This window comes from Heptranchias perlo, chromosome 1, assembly GCF_035084215.1.
Source record: "Heptranchias perlo isolate sHepPer1 chromosome 1, sHepPer1.hap1, whole genome shotgun sequence".
Taxonomy (NCBI): domain Eukaryota; kingdom Metazoa; phylum Chordata; class Chondrichthyes; order Hexanchiformes; family Hexanchidae; genus Heptranchias; species Heptranchias perlo.
Window position 1 is genome coordinate 34958606 of NC_090325.1, and position 20862 is coordinate 34979467.

Sequence of the window (20862 nt, forward strand, 5' to 3'; positions counted from 1 at the left end):
GAGCGGGGGTGTCCTCCTCAATATTTATTCTTCAACTAACATCACTAAAGCAGATTATCTGGTCATTATCTCATTGCTGTTTGTGAGACCTTGCTGTGCGCAAATTGGCTGTCCTGTTTCTTACAGAACAACAGTGGCTACACTTCAAACATAGAAACATAGAAAATAGGAGCGAGAGTAGGCCATTCGGCCCTTCGGGCCTGCTCCGCCATTCAAAATGATCATGGCTGATCGTCTAACTCAGTACCCTGTTCCCGCTTTTTCCCCATATCCCTTTAGCATTAAGAAATATATCTATCTCCTTCTTGAATATATTTAATGACTTGGCCTCCACTGTCTTCTGAGGTAGAGAATTCCACAGGTTCACCACCCTCTGAGTGAAGAAATTTCTCCTCATCTCGGTTCTAAATGGCATACCCTGTATCCTGAGACTGTGACCCCTGGTTCTGGACTCCCCAGCCATTGGGAACATCCTCCCTGCATCTAGTATGTCTAGTCCTGTTAGAATTTTATATGTTTCGATGAGATCACCTCTCGTTCTTCTAAACTCTAGTGAATATAGGCCTAGTCGACCCAATCTCTCCTCATACGTCAGTCCTGCCATCCCAGGAATCAGTCTGGTAAACCTTTGTTGCACTCCCTCCATTGCAAGGACATCCTTCCTCAGATAAGGAGACCAAAATTGCACACAATACTCCAGATTTGGTCTCACCAAGGCCCTGTATAACTGCAGTAAGACATCCCTGCTCCTATACTCAAATCCTCTTGCAATGAACGCCAACATACCATTCGCCTTCCTAACTGCTTGCTGCACCTGAATGCTCGCTTTCAACGACTGGTGTACAAGGACACCCAGGTCTCATTGCACCTCCCCTTTTCCCAATCTATCACCATTCAGATAATAATCTGCCTTTCTGTTTTTACAACCAAAGTGGATAACCTCACATTTATCCACGTTATACTGCATCTGCCATGTTCTTGCCCACTCACCCAACTTGTCTAAATCACATTGGAGCCTCTTTGCATCCTCCTCACAGCTCACATTCCACCCCAGCTTTGTGTCGTCTGCAAACTTGGAAATGTTACATTTAGTTCCCTCATCCAAATCATTGATATATATTGTGAATAGCTGGGGCCCAAGCACTGATCCCTGCGGTGCCCCACTAGTCACTGCCTGCCACCCGGAAAAAGACCCGTTTATTCCTACTCTCTGGTTCCTGTCTGTCAACCAGTTCTCAATCCATGCCAGTATATTCCCCCCAATCCCATGTGCTTTAATTTTGCACACTAATCTCTTGTGTGGGACCTTATCAAAAGCCTTCTGAAAATCCAAATACACCACATCCACTGGTTCTCCCCTATCTATTCTAATAGTTACATCATCAAAAAACTCCAGTAGATTTGTTAAGCATGATTTCTCTTTGATAAACCCATGCTGACTTTGTCCAATCCCGTTAATGCCCTCCAAGTGTTCTGTTATCACATCTTTTACAATAGACTCTAACATTTTCCCCACTATTGATGTTAGGCTAACTGGTCTGTAATTCCCTGTTTTTTCTCTCCCTCCTTTTTTAAATAGTGGGGTTACATTTGTAAGAAGTTCTTAATTGGCTGCAAAGCGCTTTAGGACATCCTGGGGTTGTGAAAGGCGCTATACAATACAAGTTATTTCTCTTTCTTTACATTGTGCAGTATCGGTAAAGCAACCAATGAATCTGGAAGTGACTTCCCTCTCTGTTGGAGTCAAAGCAACAGATTATTGATTTTTAACCAGCCAATAGTAGGTTAAAACTGTAACCTTGGTTTTCTTCTTTACCATTCCTAGAATAATAAGAATAGTACTAGCATTAGCCAGCTGCCTAATTATGACTACTGTGTGAGCTTCCTCTGCAGCCACACCTCCAGCCAAACTGTTCCAGTACAGCTACAACACTGGCATCCACCCGACAATGTGGAAAATTGCCCAGGTATGTCCTGTCCACAAAAAGCAGGACAAACCCAATCCGGCCAATTACCACCCCATCAGTCTACTCTCAATCATCAGCAAAGTGATGGAAGGTGTCGTCAACAATGCTATGTAGCGGCACTTACTCACCAATAACCTGCCCACCGATGCTCAGTTTGGGTTCCGCCAGGACCACTCGGCTCCAGACCTCATTACAGCCTTGGTCCAAACATGGACAAAAGAGCTGAATTCCAGAGGTGAGGTGAGAGTGACTGCCCTTGACATCAAGGCAGCATTTGACCGAGTGGGCACAAGGAACCCTAGTAAAATTGAAGTCAATGGGAATCAGGAGGAAACTCTCCAGTGGCTGGAGTCATACCTCGCACAAAGGAAGATGCAAGAGTTCCTCAGGGCAGTGTCCTAGACACAACCATCTTCAGCTGCTTCATCAATGACCTCCCCTCCATCACAAGCTCAGAAATGGGGATGTTCGCTGATGACTGCACAGTGTTCAGTACATCCGCAACTCCTCAGATAATGAAGCAGTCCATGCCCGCATGCAGCAAGACCTGGACAACATCCAGGCTTGGGCTGATAAGTGGCAAGTAATATTCGCGCCAGACAAGTGCCAGGCAATGACCATCTCCAAAAAGAGCAGGTCTAACCACCTCCCCTTGACATTCAATGACATTACCATCACTGAATCCCCCACCATCAACATCCTGGGGGTCACCATTGACCAGAAACTTAACTAGACCAGCCGCATAAATACTGTGGCTACAAGAGCAGGTCAGAGGCTGGGTATTCCACGGCGAGTGACTCACCTCCTGACTCCCCAGTGCCTTTCCACCATCTACAAGGCACAAGTCAGGAGTGTGATGGAATACTCTCCGCTTGCCTGGATGAGTGCAGCTCCAACAACACTCAAGAAGCTCGACACCATCCAGGACAAAACAGCCGACTTGACTGACACCCCATTCGCCACCCTAAACATTCACTCCCTTCACCAACGGCGCACTGTGGCTGCAGTGTGTACCATCTATGGGATGCACTGCAGCAACTCGCCAAGGCTTCTTGGACAGCGCCTCCCAAACCCACGACCTCTACCGCCTAGAAGGACAAGGGCAGCAGGCACATGGGAACAACACCACCTGCACATTCCCCTCCAAGTCCCACACCATCCTGACTTGGAAATGTATCGCCGTTCCTTCATCGTCGCTGGGTCAAAATCCTGGAACTCCCTACCTCACAGCACTGTGGGAGAACCTTCACCACACGGACTGCAGCGGTTCAAGAAGGCAGCTCACCACCACCTTCTCAAGGGAATTCGGAATGAGCAAATAATGCTGGCCTTGCCAGCGATGCCCACATCCCACAAATGAATAAAAAAAGTCAGAGGAAAGAAGACTCCTGTTTCAAATGATCACTAGAGTCCCTGCAGATAGCAGTGAGGTTCTCAAATAGGTCTTTATTTGCTTGGACTGCTGTTGGAATCAGCCAAAGAGAATGATATACAGGAGTTGATGCTTAGTTAAAGTTAGATCTAGCTATGAAGTCCCAAAAGCTTTGGTTAGCGGCTTTAAAAATATGTATACATTCTATGGAGAAAGTTCTTCAGGCGCAGCTGAATTAATCAGTCTCTGTCTGAGCCAAGTAACACATAGATCCAGGATAACCGAAAGGGAATACAATCTGTTTGGATGAAGTCTATGTGATCAGTGCAAGTAATGATTCAGTGCACTTCATCCGAATGCAGACTAAGCGCCCATTTATCTCAAACTGCCATTCTAGGTTAGTTGGAAGATTGACCCAGTTCTCACTTGCCAGGAGTGTTATCAATTGAAGATGTAGTAGAAATACCTAATCCATCAAAAGTTTGTAAGTATGACCAAGCAGCCCTTCATCCTTGTAATGAACAGAACACTCCTTTTATCCGATTATTCCAAATGAGAAATATTTTATACTCTTCTGATGGTTTAGTCGGTAAGTGTCTAACAGGCCACGATTATAAACACCCCCTCCCCACACCGATGGGCAGGAAAGGGACAGGCGAGGGGTTAAAATCCTAAAAATCGAGATCCCGCCTCCACGCCACTGCGTTTCTGGCCGGGGTAATATTTACGGCACCGATTCAGGCCCTGGACAAAGCTCCCGCTAAAAGCAGGCGGGGGCCTTCTTAAGGTTCAAAAGTCGTGGCTCGATGATATCGTCAGCGCCACAACGTGACTTTAAGGTCCATGCAAGGGGGAGTCCCGCGCTGTGTGCTGCCCGGCAACAGCTACATGGCAGGAGAAGCCAACTGGCCTTAAGAGGCCCAGGTAAGTTTTAAAACTTTGGCAGTGCGTCCCCCTAGATCCCTCAAGGAGACCTTGGGCCTCCCTCAACCCTGGTATTCCCCCGATCTTTGATGGAATCGCCAGCACAGGCATTCCCATGATCTCCAATCAAGAGGAAAGTCCGGCCTGTCCCCCCCCACCGGGAAACCAGGGAATTCCCTCCACCCACTGACTGACGGCTGTGACCTCCTGCCGCCTGTTCCCCGGTAGTCAATCTGGCCGGGTGCCGGGCAGGACAGTGCAAATATTTATTCAAATGTCTCTGCCATCAAGATTGGCAGGCCCTCCACGCCCCTGGCCTTGCTGGGTTCGTCGCTTGTTGCCGAGTTCCCCCACATCCTTCCCACTCCTCGTTCCCCGCCCCCCCCAATAAAAATCAAGTGTATATGCTCCTTCAAATTATATCTCAATATTCCCTGCTTTCAGGGCAAAAATTCACATAATGTAAAGGAACAGATTTTAACAGGAGAGTGGCCCAGAAATGATAATTCCTTGACTCCTTGGGAGGATGTCAACTGGTCACTCTTGACTATAAGAATACCAGAGGAGTAGAGGAAGGTGAAGTCTATGTTCAGGGCTAGTATCATCCTGTCATGTCATGGCCTTCCCCACTTCTCACTTACTCACACACGGCCAAACACAGAACCACACACAGTGGGGGTAATTTTAACCTAACCCACCCGCTGGGAAACTGACAGGATCAGATGCAGCGCTGGTTTTACACTCAGCCTGATTTTATTCTCCATTGAAGTCACTGGAGAGTAATATTGTGCGGGGTGTAAAACCGACCTTTCACCCGATCCTGGGGTTTGCCCGCCCAGCGAGTTAGGTTAAAATTACCCCCAAGTTTCTTTCTATATTTAATAAGGAAAACCTTCTCCTGTTCTCCTAAATGCGAGATTAGAAAACATTTCTACACACAAAGGGTAGTAGAAGTTTGGAACTCTCTTCCGCAAACGGCAATTGATGCTAGCTCAATTGCTAAATTTAAATCTGAGATAGATAGCTTTTTGGCAATCAAAGGTATTAAGGGATATGGGCCAAAGGGATATGGAGTTAGATCACAGATCAGCCATGATCTTATCAAATGGCGGAGCAGGCACGAGGGGCTGAATGGCCTACTCCTGTTCCTATGTTCAGTCTCTAATAATATTTATGTGTACGCCCTGCTAATGGAAAAACATAACTGGATGGTTAAATAGTCTTTTCTCATATTTTCTAATGTCATTGTGCTGTGATATATATCTATATAAAATACTGGCACATGATGACAGCTTACCTATTTGTTGCTGTCAGACATTTGACAACAGTTAATTCAGTACCGTGTAGTTCTTGGCTGTGTGGGACTCAGCCCCATTGGGTGGAATTTTAACTCCCAGGCAGGAAGGTGTCCTAGTGAGCAGCCGGCACGTCTGGGAGTAGCAGCGGGAGGCCCAGCCGATTTTAACGACCAGGCATGATTAAATGCCGCTGGCCGACTTCCCAAAAAACAAGTTTTAAACTTACCTGGAAAGGGCTCTTTGTTCTTTACAGCTGGTTGTAGCCTCCAGGGCGGCCACTGTGGGCATCCTTGTCTCTTCTGGATTAAGTTGGCGTTGGGATGTTGCTGTGTAAAGCTCCTGCCTGACTTAGGTGGGGGCCTAATACACCTGAAACATTAAAGATTTTACAGTTGGAACGGAGCAGTAATGGAGTTGCGTATTCACCCTCTCCACTTTAACTGGCCCAGCTCAGTGTCCATCAGGCTGGAGAAGGTACAATTCCCCCCCCATTGAGTCTGATAGTAGACTTTACAGGATACAACCCTACATTTTACAACTGAACTAATGTTATTTCACACTCCTTGTTCCAACAAAAATTCCACTTTTTCGGGTCAGTACTTAGAATAGAATCATAGAATGGTTACAGCAAAGAAGGAGGCCATTCAGCCCATCGAGCCCGTGCCAGCTCTTTGTAAGAGCAATCCAATTAATCCCTTTCCCCATTCTTTCCCCATAGACCTGCAAATTTTTTCCCTTCAAGTATTTATCCAATTCCTTTTTGAAAGCCACAATTGAATCTGCTTCCATCACCCTTTCAGGCATGCTTTCCAGATCATCACTACGCTGCATAAAAAGGTTTATCCTCATGTTGTTTTTGATTCTTTTGCCAATCACCTCAAATCTGTGTCCTCTGGTTCTCGATGCTTCTGCCAAGGGAACAGTTTCTCTTTATTTACTTTATCTAAACCCGTCATGACTTTGATCACTTCTATCAAATCTCCTCTCAACCTTCTCTGCTCGTAGGAGAAAAACCCCAGCTTCTCCAGTCCATCCACATAACTGAAGTCCCTCATCCCTTGAACCATTCTGATACATTTTTTTGCACCCTCTCTAAAGCCTTCACATCCTTCCAAAAGTGTGGTACCTAGAATTGGACACAACACTCCAGTTGTGGCCGAAGCAGTGTTTTATAAAGGTTCATCATGACTTCCTTGCTTTTGTACTCTATGGGCTCAATTTTCAAATGGAAGTCCAGGTGCGTTGGGGGTGGGGGGGGCAACAAAAATTGGGAAAATCCGAGCAGGAAAGGAACCTGGCTCCAACCCGCCGACTTCTGCATTTCACACAGATGCATCTGTGTGCGAGCACACTTCAGGAATCCAGAAGTCCCGCCGGCAATTAAAGCCGGTGGGCTGATATAAAGTTGTTAAAGTTGTTAAAGTATTTAATTTTATGGTGATTGAGGCAGGGAAAGGATTTTCATTCTGCCTCAGATTGTTTCCCGTCCTGTGTGAAACACTCCATGTTGAAGGAGCCGTGTTTCAGCCGGCAGCCATTTGGACATTTAAATGCTTGTTTGACAGATGAGGATAAAAGGTGAGTTATTGCAGCAGGGCACTCAGATCTCTCAGACAAACGTTTGGCTGGGAAATCTTTCTGTTTAGACTGAGAATTCTTAGTTTCCACTCAGAATTGTCCTGTTTACACATATTGACCAACTTTTCGGACCCCCTCAAACTGACACCATCAGGAAGTGGAGGGGGGGGGGCGATGGCTCCCATACCTGTGCCACCATTCCACTAATGCAGGAGTTGGACTCCTCCATCCTCTGCGCTATTGTGGAGAGTGTGCGTGACACCTGTTCCAGTACCTCGCAAATGTGCTGCTGTCCCTCGATCATTTTCCTTTTAAAGGATGGCCCTCGGGGTTCAACATCTGCGTCCAGTTGATGCATGCAGAGCCTGGAGAGGAGTGTGGCCACTGACGCGGACTCCAGTGTCTGCTCGTGCTCACTTGTGTTTCGTGACTCACCAAGTGCCAACCCAACTAACTGACTACTAGGACCCACCGAGGTGTGAGTATCTGCGCTGGTGGATGGCTCACTATGATGTGACGGTGCGCCCTCAGAGGCCTGGAGCTCCTTTGAGGAATTGTCCTCTGCCGTCACTGCGATCGTTGAACGGCCTGTAAGAGATCAGAAAGCAGCATTAAGCATCATCACAGATGTGTCATGTTGCGATGAACATACTGAGGTGTTCAACATGCCAAGCATTATTAACATCAATTCATGTTGTTTGTGACGAATGTTAAAGTTGTGTCACCAAACGTTTGTGGGGTGCCAGTCTCGGCGTCCCCGACGGACAGGCACTCGAGGGTTCGGCTGATCTCCAGGGCCTCCTCCTCCGCCGCTGTGAGGACCACTATTTGTTGTGGCCCCCCTCCAGTCCCCGCCATCTCGTGTGCATTCTGAGCTCTCTCCTCCTGGAAGGGGAGAAAGTATAAACGTGTGAGTGAGTGATGGTGAAGTGGCCAACCGGTGAAGGCATTACTTTGGGTGAGGCTGACTGTGAAAGAGGTGCAAGGGACAGAGACATCATATTGGATGAGGATTGGGGTGAGTGGTAGCGGTGGGGTCACAAATGGAGAGGCGAGGAAGTGCAGGCAAGTTGAGGATGAGCCTTAAGTGGGTGTGAGGAGTGATGTGATGGAGTAGTCTTGGCAGTGCAGAATGAGTTGGTGGGGGTTGACGTGGAACACAGAATGCAGGAGAATCAGTAAGTGTACTCATTTTGGCTGACCTAGTTAGGTCATTGAAATGCTTCCTGCACTGGACCCAGGTGCGGGAGATGTTGCTGCTGCTGGTGACCTCCTCTGCCACCTCGAGCCAGGCCTTCTTGATGGCAGAGGCAGGGCACATCCTCCGACCAGCCAGGTAAAAAATTTCCCTCCTCCTCCTCACCCCGGCCAGTAGAACCTGGAGTGAGGCATCGTTAAATCTTGGAGCAGCCTTGCCCCTGTGCTGCTCCATTTTATGTGTTCTTGGTCTTTGCTCCAGTAAAAGCCATTGGAGCAATGGCTCTTCAAATCCAGACGCTGCAGCTGACAGCCTGTCATGCGGGTGCGCAGTCCGCCCACTGCGCAGCTTTCGGCCGGCAAACCCAGAAGCCACGCTAAGGGCCACCAGTTAACTCGCGATCACGTGGAGAACAGTAAGTTTTTATTAACTGGGTTTACTGCACACCCATTGACCCCCCACCCCCACCCCTGCTGCCATCCAGCCGCCCTTTGAAAATTGAGCCTTATGCCTCTATTTGTAAAGCCCAGGATCCCGTATGCTTTTTAACTGCTTTCTCAATCTGCCCTGCCGCCTTCAACGATTTGTGCACATATACCTTCAGGTCTCTCCGTTCCTGCACCCCCATTAGAATTGTACCATTTAGTTTATATTGCCTCTCCTCATTCTTCCTGCCAAAATGTATCATTTCGCAGTTCTCTGCATTAAATTTGATCTGCCATGTGTGCGTTCATTCCACCAGCCTGTCTATGTCCTCTTGAAGTCTATCACTATCCTCCTCACTATTTACTACACTTCCAAGTTTTGTGTCATCTGCAAATTTTGAAATTATGCCCTGTACCCAAGTCCAAGTCATTATTATATATCAAAAAAAGCTGTGGTCCTAGTACCGTCCCTTGGGGAACACCACTGTACACCTCCCTCCAGTCTGAAAAACAACCGTTCACCACTACTCTCTGTTTCTCGTCACTTAGCCAATTTCGTATCCATATTGCTACTGCCCCCTTTTATTCCATTTTGTTGACAAGCCTATTATGTGGCACTTTATCAAATGCCTTTTGAAAGTCCATAAACACCACATCAACCAAATTGCCCTCATCAACCCTTTCTGTTACCTCATCAAAAAACTCAATCAAGTTAGTTAAACGTGATTTGCCTTTAACAAATCCGTGCTGGTTTTCCTTTATTAATCCACACTTGTCCAAGTGACTATTAATTTTGTCCCAGATTATCATTTCTAAAAGCTTCCCCACCCGAGGTTGAAATGACTGGCCTATAGTTGCCAGGTTTATCTTTACACCCTTTTTTGAATAAGGGCATAACATTTGCAATTCTCTAGTCCTCTGGCACCACCCCCATATCTAAGGAGGATTGGAAGATTGTGGCCAGCACCTCTGCAACTTCCACTCTTACTTCCCTCAGCAACCTAGGATGCATCTCATCTGGACCGGATGACTTATCTACTTTAAGTACTGCCAGCCTTTCTAGTACCTCATCTTTATCCATTTTTAGCCCATCCAGTATCTCAACTACCTCCTCTTTAACTGTGACTTTGGCAGCATCTTCTTCCATGGTAAAGACAGATGCAAAGTACTAATTAATACCTCAGCCATGCCCTCTAGATAGATTTTTGGACTCTATGGGAATCAAGGGATATGGGGATCGGGTGAGAAAGTGGTGATATGTTCGAAGATCAGCCATGATCTTATTGAATGGCGGAACAGGCTCGAGGGGCCGTAAGGCCTACTCCTGCTCCTATTCCTCATGTTGTTACTTTCTCTGCCTCCGTGCGTAGATCTACTTTTTGGTCCCTAATCGGCCTCACCCCTCCTCTTACTACCCGTTTACTATTTATATGTCTATTGAAGACTTTTCAATTCCCTTTTATGTTAGCCACCAGTCTATTCTCATATTCTCTCTTTGTCCCTCTTATTTCCTTTTTCACTTCTCCTCTGTACTGTCTATATTCACTTGTATTATCAACTTGACATCTGTTATACGCATCCTTTTCCTGCTTCATCTTACTCTCTATCTCTTTCGTCATCCAGGGAGCTCTGGTTGCTGTACCTTTCCCCCCCATGGGAATGTACCTAGATTGTGCCCGAACCATCTCCTCTTTAAAGCCCGCCCATCGTTCAACTACAGTTTTGCCTGCCAATTTTTGATTTCAATTTACTTGGGCCAGATCCGTTCTCAACCCACTGAAATTGGCCCTCCTCCAATTAAGTATTTTTACTCTAGATTGCTCCTTGTCCTTTTCCATAACTAATCTAAACCTTATGATACTATGATCACTCTTCTCTAAATGTTCCCCCACTGACACTTGCTCCACTTGACCCACCTCATTCCCCAAAACCAGATCCAGCAATGCCTCCTTCCTTGTTGAGCCGGAAATATACCAATCAACCCATACTTAACCCATACTCACCAGTAGATTGTCTAGAATATAAATTAATGAAAGTATTATAGTTGTGCTATTGTGAAGGACTGTCACCAAACAATCTGCTTCATATTGTCTTAGCCTATTTATTTAGTCTATTTTCTAGGCAGCCAACACGTAGATAACAGGACAACAGAAAGGGGATAAAATCTGCTGAAATTAAGTGCATCTAATCAGCACAGGTAATGATTTGATGCACTTCAAGTGAATTTAGATTAAACAGTCATTTATCTTAGGCTGGCAATTTGGTACAGTTGGCAAAGCAACCCCTAATATGGGAGGTTTCACTGTGCGTCTTTATGCTGTACCTTTTTTATCAACGGGTGCTGTTCTTCCAATATTACAGCGCATTTCTGTAAATCTTGCACTCAGTAACAGCCTTTTCAGCCTTTGATCAATATGTCAGGAAGCATAACAGGACTAAAAAGCACTTCACAGTGTTGCGGAATTGAGTTTGATTTTTTTCCGCCTCGTAAACTGCAAGATGGTCCAATAGTCTCAACTGAGGCTAAAGTGGACAAGTAGTCAATTGGTCTGAGTTCAACTTCCCTGTCAGAAAGTTGACTATCTTTAAGAAATCCCCACCGCCCCCCCCCCCTGCCACTCCTCCACCCTTCTCCACCTCAGCTTCAGAAGTGTCAAAAGCAGAGACGATAAAAAAATATTGAAATTACTTTAACGCATGTGATATAAAAACAAATTCCTAACATTCAGACTTCAGTTGACTGACTAATCATATATTTTCAGATTCTTTGCAATATAAATGAAATGTAAGGGTATACTTTAAATTGAATTCACACTCCTATCCCAGAGCTTCACCCTTAATAGCCTTTATAAAGAATTCAGGTGCAGAGGTCAGTGGGCTCCACAGGATTGTCTGTCCATTATGAGGGTAAAATTCTGCAGGCCCCTCTGACCTCTCCATCCAAATTCCCAAAATGCACTTCTAGCGCAAATCCATAAAAGATACCTAGTAGCATCAACTCAGTTGACTTGTTGAGTTACCCTGGACCACTCTTGTACAACTCCTGGTGATAATCTCATAAGTGGGGATTGCTGGAGTCTGGCCAGCAAGTGCTGGCCTCTTGTGTGGAGAATGATGCAAGGCATGGAAAAAGACTTAAAGAGCAAGACAATAAGAAATCAGGAATAATATTAATCCTAGGGAAATCATTACAATTTGTGCTAGTGTCACTGACTTTCATGTTTGTTTGTTGTTTTGTTGCTGAAACATTTGCTTAGTGTATTATCCTGTGCTTTGGATATATTAATCAGGGGTGTTCTCCATAGTGAATGAAAGACACAGAACTCTTCTATTTCAAACAGCTCAGATGTATAGTATACGCTGTAAACTGCACCTCAGCCATGTGCTATAAATAACCTTTCCTATACTCCTGTTTCACTCACTAAGCTGACTGCATCTGTCACAAATATGATACTATAACTACAGAATGGATGTGTTTGTCACAAATCATGGGGTGGAACATATTTGGCTAAACTTTCACTTTTATTAGACAAATTTATTAGAGTTTTTTGAGAATGTAACTAGCAGGTTAGATAAAGTGGAACCAGTGGATGTTGTATATTTGGATTTTCAAAAGGCATTCTATAAGATGCCACATAAACGGTTGTTACACAAGGTAAGGGCTCATGGGATTGGAGGTAATATATTAGTATGGATAGAGGATTGGTTAAAGGACAGAAAACAGAGAGTAGGGACAAACGGGTCATTCTCAGGTTGGCGGGCTGTAACTAGTGGGGTGCTGCAAGGATCAGTGTTTGGGCCTTAGCTATTTACAATCTATATTTATGACTTAGATGAAAGGACGGAGTGTAATGTATCCGAGTTTGCTGATGATACAAAGCTAGGTGAGAAAGTAAGCTGTGAGGAGGATACAAAGAGTCTTCAAAGGGATATTGACAGATTGAGCGAGTGGGCAAGAAGGTGGTAGATTGAGTATATTGTGGGGAAATGTGAGGTTATTCACTTTGGTAGGAAGAATAGAAAACCGAATATTTTCTAAATGGTGAGAAACTATTAAATGTTGGTGTTCATAGAGACTTGGGTGTCCTTTGTACAAGAAACACAAAAAGTTAGTATGGAGGTACAGCAGGCAATTAGGAAAGCAAATGGCATGTTGGCCTTTATTGCAAGGGTGTTGGAGTATAAGAGTAGGGAAGTCTTACTACAGATGTACAGGGCTTTAGTGAGACCTCACCTGGAGTACTGCGTACAGTTTTGGTCTCCTTATCTAAGGAAGGATATACTTGCCTTAGAGGCAGTGCAGCGAAGGTTCACTAAATTAATTCCTGAGATGAGAGGGTTGTCCTATGAAGAGAGATTGAGTAGAATGGGCCTATATTCTCCGGAGTTTAGAAGAATGAGAGGTGATCTCATTGAAACATATAAGATTATGAGGGGGCTTGACAGGGTAGATGCTGAGAGATTGCTTCCCCTGGCTAGAGAGTCTAAACATAGAAACATAGAAAATAGGAGCAAGAGTAGGCCATTCAGCCCTTCGGGCCTGCTCCGCCATTCAAAATGATCATGGCTGATCGTCTAACTCAGTACCCTGTTCCTGCTTTTTCCCCATATCCCTTGATCCCTTTGACATTAAGAAATATATCTATCTCCTTCGTGAATACATCTAATGACTTGGCCTCCACTGCCTTCTGAGGTAGAGAATTCCACAGGTTCACCACCCTCTGAGTGAAGAAATTTCTCCTCATCTCGGTTCTAAATGGCATACCCCGTATCCTGAGACTGTGACCCCTGGTTCTGGACTCGCCAGCCATCGGGAATATCCTAACAGCATCTAGTCTGTCTAGTCCTGTTAGAATTTTATATGTTTCGATGAGATCACCTCTCATTCTTCTAAACTCCAGTGAATATAGGCCTAGTCGACCCAATCTCTCCTCATACGTCAGTCCTGCCATCCCAGGAATCAGTCTGGTAAACCTTCGTTGCACTCCCTCCATGGCAAGGACATCCTCCCTCAGACAAGGAGACCAAAACTGCACACAATACTCCAGATGTGGTCTCACCAAGGCCCTGTATAACTGCAGTAAGACATCCCTGCTCCTGTACTCAAATCCTCTTGCAATGAAGACCAACATACCATTCGCCTTCCTAACTGCTTGCTGCATCTGAATGCTCGGTTTCAGCGACTGGTGTACAAGGACACCCAGGTCTCATTGCACCTCCCCTTTTCCCAATCTATCACCATTCAGATAATAATCTGCCTTTCTGTTTTTACAACCAAAGTGGATAACCTCACATTTATCCACGTTATACTGCATCTGCCATGTTCTTGCCCACTCACCCAACTTGTCTAAATTACATTGGAGCCTCTTTGCATCCTCCTCATAGCTCACATTCCACCCCAGCTTTTTGTCATCTGCAAACTTGGAAATGTTACATTTAGTTCCCTCATCCAAATCATCCAAATCCAAGTCTAGAACTAGAGGGCATAATCGGAGGATAAGGGGTCGGCCATTCAAGACTGAGATGAGGAGGAATTTCTTCACTCAGGGTTGTGAATCTTTGGAATTCTCTACCCCAGACGGCTGTAGATGCTGAGACATTGAATATATTCAAGACAGAGATGGATAGATTTTTGGACTCCAGATGAATCAAGGGATATGGGGATCAGGTGGGAACATGGAGTTGAGGTCGAAGATCAGCCATGATCTGAATGAATGGCTGGGCAGGCTCGACGCCTACTCCTGCTTCTATTTCTTATGTTCTTGTGTTCTTTGCGTGCCTGACTCTGTAAATGCAAAAGTGTATTATATTGTTCAGATTGAAGCATTCTTTATACTGTATCTTATAACCACTTCTGTAAACTTCGTACTTTGGGTGGATTTTATCCCTACCCGTCTGATGGAAAGAAACTGGACGGGTGAGCAGCTAAAACCCAGGGGTGTTACTTACCCCTTTGGAAATTGCTCGGTTCGTGCCGCCTGCAATCCTAGCCTGCGGGGTTCTGTAGGCAGCTGAGGCGCCTGCCTAAAGCAGGCGGGGACTTCACAAATCCATGCATCTATTACATCAACGCGGCCCCAATTGCATTTCAACACGGGCCTGAGTGGGAAACCACGGTGGCATTCCTGCCAGGTGAAACCAGGTCAGATGCTGCCAGGAAGGAATAAGAGGTAAGCGGAAAACTTGGGCCAGGAGAAGCAGGAATGCCTTCCCTCCCGTGAAACCCTCCCGAGTCCCTATCCCTGCCACTCAGCCGGTGGATGGCGAAGGGCACCTGATTTTCCCCTGCCGGCAGCTGCTTGGTGCCCTCTTTCTGCCCATTCTGGGTGGGAAGTGGACCGGCAGCATTTAAGTAAGGCCCAGTGGTTAAAATCGTTGAATGCCTTACGCTGCCGCTGGCAGGCGGGAAATTAACTTGTTTCAGCGTTTTCCCACTAGAAACCTGCACCAAGTTAAAATCCACCCCATTATCTTTTCAATCAGGCATTATGGCTATTGTGGTGAGGTCTAAACCATTCTGATAGATTCTCACATGGTCAACAATGTTATAACATTGTCTTGCTCATCAGAAAGAATGAACTTGCATTTGTCTAGCACCTTTCACAACCTCAGGACGTTTCAAAGCACATTACAGCCAAGTTTTGAAGTATAGTCACTGTTGTAATGTAGGAAACGCGGCAGTCAATTTGCACACAGCAAGGTCCCAGAAACAGCAATGAGATAATGATGCAAAGTTGGTTGAGGGATAAATAATGGCCAGGTCACAGGGGAGAACTCCCCTTCTCTTCTTAGAAATAGTGTCATGGGACCTTTTACCTCCACCTGAGAGGGCAGACGGGCCACGGTTTAACGTCTCATCTGAAAGACGGCACCTCGGACATTGCAGCGCTCCCTCAGTATCAGCCTGGATTTTGTGCTTGAGCCTCTGAAGTGGGACTTGAACCCACTTTATGACTCAGAGGGGAGAGTGCTGCCACTGAGCCACAGCTAACATCTGGAGGTGAAGGAAGGATGGATGGCGAGTTCCTCACAGATCTGGGCTATTTGGCTCAATCATGCTGTTGACACCTCTGTACACACTGAGCACCCCAACAGAGAACAAATACAATAAGGCACATCATAAAATCATGAGATAGATTTATATGAAGATGTCCTTTCAGAAATTTGGTTTCATCATTCTTCCCATTACAACATAAAGGAGAGACAGGGCCCCCATTGAGCAGTTATAGATGCTTGTACCATATTGGAAGGGCTTTACAATATCCCCCAAGAAAGCAAAATGTTTCGTTGATTTCCGATGAAGGGTATACTGAACATCAACCTATCTTTTTCTGCCAGATGCGAATTAACCCGATGTGTATTTCCAGCATTAAGTTTTCTTTTCCTAGGTAACCATCATATCCAGAATCCCCCACCTCCCCCAAGTTATGCAGTCTGCAGCCTCTTCCTGCTACGTGCTAAATACATGCAGCAGTGAAAAGCCAATCCTACACAGTATTGTGTGTCAAGCTGTATAGTCAAAGCATGAGTAAATATGTTGATGTGTTAAATGTCATCTTGAATGTTATCAGGCAAAAAAAACTTCAAAAGGGAGGAAACTTATCCTTAAAGAAGCTTATTTGTAAGATTTAATTGAAAATTTATAGAGTCATTCTTCATTTTGTTTCCTATTCTTTTGGCTCAGACAGATGGACAAGTACCATCATCCCACTCCCTTGTGGGAAGGCAGTTGATGAAGCCTTTTCTTGAATATAAGTGTTGTGCGCTGCTGTACCCTGCCAGGCATTTCAGAGAGCCAGGAGGAATAGAAAGCATTGTAAATTCATTTGAAAATAATAACCGCAAAACAGACTGGCAGGGTAACAGTTCAAATCCTGACATATAGTTTAGAGTCCATGCTCTGACATATGATGAAATGTTCTTGCCTCAGCTGAGATGATGTTTGACACCTCTCACCCTGGGAGGTTAAAAATTGACTCCAGGTGCATTTGTTTCGAGTATGGGTTTGAGAGGACGAATCCTACACATTCCATCTATATTGAGTTAGAGTCATTTCTGACGACTTTGTTTACCTTTCTATCTGGAACCTTTGTCTGCTGTTATTTGCTTAGAGTCATGTTTGTGAAGAAATTCCAAGCATTTGGAATTTCCTTCTGTTCATGAAGCTGACCCATTTATACTGAGGGGCAGACTCACAATAATAAGGGACAAAGGTAATTTGATAACTGCAGCAAAAAAAAGACAAAATGGCCACCATCAGCCTGCTTGCTTTGTGCTTCTTTCCTGGCCTCTCTCTGAGCAGTTTAATGGGGCCTCCCATATAAAGATTCTCTTGGTGTAGTTAAAAAAGAAATGAGAAAGGAAAAAGAAACTATGTTTGTGCCAAAAACCTGCCAAATGTATTTTTCTCCCTACTATTTTTGTTTTTCATTTGAATTTGGACTGCTGCTGAGGCTCTTCCAATGCTGCTTTGTATCCAGCCACTGAATGTGTGTAAGGGTAGACTGTAGTAAATCCCCCTCTGGTCAGTCCTCATTATCTGCACTTGACTATGGCCCAACTGAGTGGCATGGCCAGAAGATGGGAACTCACAGTGTGAGGAATCACAATCCGAGATACGAACCTACAGAGTGCCACAGAGTGTTTGAAGCTCCAGTACTCCACGCCAGTGCACCACCTTCATAAGGAATCCTATTCAGAACCTAATTATCATAGTATTACAGTAGGTACAGCACAGGAGGAGGCCATTCGACCCATCATGCTTGTGCCGGCTCTTTGAAAGAGCTATCCAATTAGTCCCATTCCCCTGCTCTTTCCCCATAGCCCTGTAATTATTTTCTCTTCAAGTATTTATCCAATTTGCTTTTGAAAGTTATTATTGAATCTGCTTCCACCACCCTTTCAGGCAGTGCATTCCAGATCATTGCAACTTGCTGCATAAAAAAATGTTTCCTCATACAAAATTGGCTAAGGGACAGAAAGCAGAGTGTAGTGGTGAACGATTGTTTTTCAGACTGGAGTGAAGTATACAGTGGTGTTCCCCAGGGGCCAGTATCAGGACCACTGCTCTTTTTATATATATTAATGACCTGGACTTGGGTACAGAGCGTATAATTTCAAAGTTTGCAGATGACACGAAACTCGGAAATGTAGTAAACAATGTGGAGGATAGTAACAGACTTCAGGAGGACATAGACAGACTGATGAATTAGGCAGACACATGACAGATGAAATTTAAAGCAGAGAAGTATGAAGTGATGCATTTTGGTAGGAAGAATGAGGAAAGGCAATATAAATAAACTAAATGGTACAATTTTAAAGGAGGTGCAGGAACAGAGAGACCTGGGGGTGCACATACACAAATCTTTGAAGGTGGCAGGATAAGTTGAGAAGGCTGTTAAAAAAGCATATGGGATCCTGGGCTGTATTAATAGAGGCATAGACTACAAAAGCAAGGAAGTTATGCTAAACCTTTATAAAACACTGGTTTGGCCTCAACTGGAGTATTGTGTTCAATTCTGGACACCACATTTTAGGAAGGATGTCAAGGCCTTGAAGAGGGTGCAGAAAAGATTTACTAGAATGGTACCAAGGATGAGGAACTTCAGTTGTGTGGAGAGACTGGAGAAGCTGGGGTTGTTCTCCTTAGAACAGAGAAGGTTTAGGGGAGATTTGATAGAGATGTTCAAAATCATGAACGGTTTTGATAGAGTAAATAAGGAGAAACTGTTTCCAGTGGCAGAAGGGTCGGTAACCAGAGGACACAGATTTAAGGTGATCAGCAAAAGAACCAGAGGCGACATGAGGAAACATTTTTTTACGCAGCGAGTTGTAATAATCTGGAATGCACTGCCTGAAAGGGTGGTGGAAACAGATTCAATAATAACTTTCAAAAGGGAATTGGATAAATACTTGAAGGGTATAAGATTACAGTGGAAGAGCAGGGGACTGGGACTAACTGGGTAGCTCCTTTTCAAAAAGCCGACACAGACACGAATGGCACAGGCTGAATGGCCTCCTCCTGTACTGTACCAAACCATGATACTATGTGTCTCTTCTCAATTATACTAGTCACCATAATATTTTTCAGCAGAATTTAAGAAATTTATTTTCACGGCTGGATTCAGCATCAAATCCTGCTTTGTGATCTTTCTCATATCTTTTTGTTTATTTATATATATACATACACATATATATATATATATATATATGATGCAGTTGACATTTAAATGAAATTCATGAATATGTTGCATTTATTAAGGAGAAAATTAAGATCTATACTGTTTACATATTGGCTTCAGATGTTGTTTCAGTTGTCTGTTCTGCCTTTATGTAATGACCTTATCACCAGAGGCAGGCCTGGTCCTATGACAACATGTAATAAAAACAAGACGGCACAAGTGACTCCAGTGACATAGAGACTTATCCCAAGAAGTAGTTTCCCCCCTGCTGCCAGTATGGCAGGAAATCTGTACAGCCTTATAAAAATGGCACACGGTTCAAAGAAATTATCTGTAAATCGATACAGGTTTGTTTAAATATTCTGGGAAATTTGTATAAGTCTGTCACATATACAGATTTTGGGGGGATTCTACTCCACAATCTGGCCCGAAATTGAGCCGAGAATGAGGGAAAATTCGGATGGTGAGGCCTACCATTGGTTCACCGCCCCGACCAGAATATCTTTCCCTCCATCCCCGCCAGGATCACTGTTGACCATTCCTTCCACACCCACTGCATGAAAATAGTGCGAGGATCGGCCCCCAAGTCCCCAGAGGACTTCTCTCCCATTCACCACACTTAACATTTTTTCCCAGGGCCCATCATTAGGCCCTGGGAAGCGCCATTAAAGGCTCTTACATCCCCTAATGGAGCAACCTTCTCTGCCTCCAAGCAACCCAAACACTCTTGAAGACCCTGGTCTCGGCCGAAACCTTCAGCGGGAGTCTAGGGCTGCCAATACTGATTTGACATATTCTTGAGAGGTCTGATCACGTGACCTGATCATGTGACGTCCAGTCACGTGGCATCTGATGACATGACATCTGCCCGCAGTTTATAAATGTTATTGCCTCATTGCACCACAGTTTGGATTGCAACCTACACAAGTAGATAATGCATACAATTTGTAAAACTTGGATTGTAGTTTAATCTTTGTTTCTGATTTCAAAAGTCGGAATGTTGATTACACACAAGAGTAAATACTTGGGGTCTAGCACCTTTCTTAAAATTCTTTCATAGGATATAGGTGTAGCGAGCAAGAACAGCATTTATTGCCCATCCCTATTTGCCCTTAAGAAGATGGTGGTGGGCCTTCTTCTTGAATCGCTGCAGTCCATGTGGTGAAGATACTCCCACAATACTGTTAGGTAGGGAGTTCCAGGATTTTGACCCAGCGACGATGAAGGAACGGTGATATATTTCCAAGTTGGGATGGTGTGTGATTTGGAGGGGAACTTTGGAGATGATGACTTTCCCATGCATCTCCTGCCCTTGTCCTTCTAGGTGGTGGAGGTTGCAGGTTTGGGAGGTGCTGTTGAAGAAGCCTTGGCGAGTTGCTGCAGTGCATCCTGTAGATGGTACACACTGAAGCCATGGTGCGCTGGTGATGGAGGGAGTGGACATTTAAGGTGGTGGAAGGGCTGCCGATCAAGCGGACTGCTTTGTCCTGGATGGTGTTGAGCTTCTTGAGTGTTGCTGTAGCTGCACTCATCCAGGCAAGTGGAGAGTATTCCATCACACTCCTGACTTGCTCCTTCAAGGTGAAGGAAAGGCTTTGGGCAGTCAGGAGGTGAGCTACTCCCGCAAATACCAGCCTCTGACCTGCTGCAGCAGCCATGGTACATTGTGGCTGGTCCAGTTGAGTTTCTGGTCAATGGTTGCCCCCAGGATGTTGATAGTGGGGGTTCATTGCATGTCAAGGGGAGGTGGTTAGACCTCTCTTGTTGGAGATGGTCATTGCTTGGCACCTGAGATAGTAACCTGTGATAATAAAATTGTCTTCCAAAGTCAGAGAAACAATATTGTCAGTTAATCAGGCTGTGCAATTTCAATACTACGTTTAACTTATTTCCTGCTAATCAGAGCATTTTACTAGTTA

At 44.9% G+C, this 20862-nt stretch overlaps 1 protein-coding gene across 1 annotated transcript in view; it reads left to right on the forward strand.

Annotated features, from left to right (window-relative positions):
* Positions 1-20862, forward strand: part of dcc (DCC netrin 1 receptor) — a gene marked incomplete at its 5' end in the record, with an annotated part of 787692 nt that overhangs the window by 761221 nt on the left and 5609 nt on the right. The window lies entirely within an intron of this gene.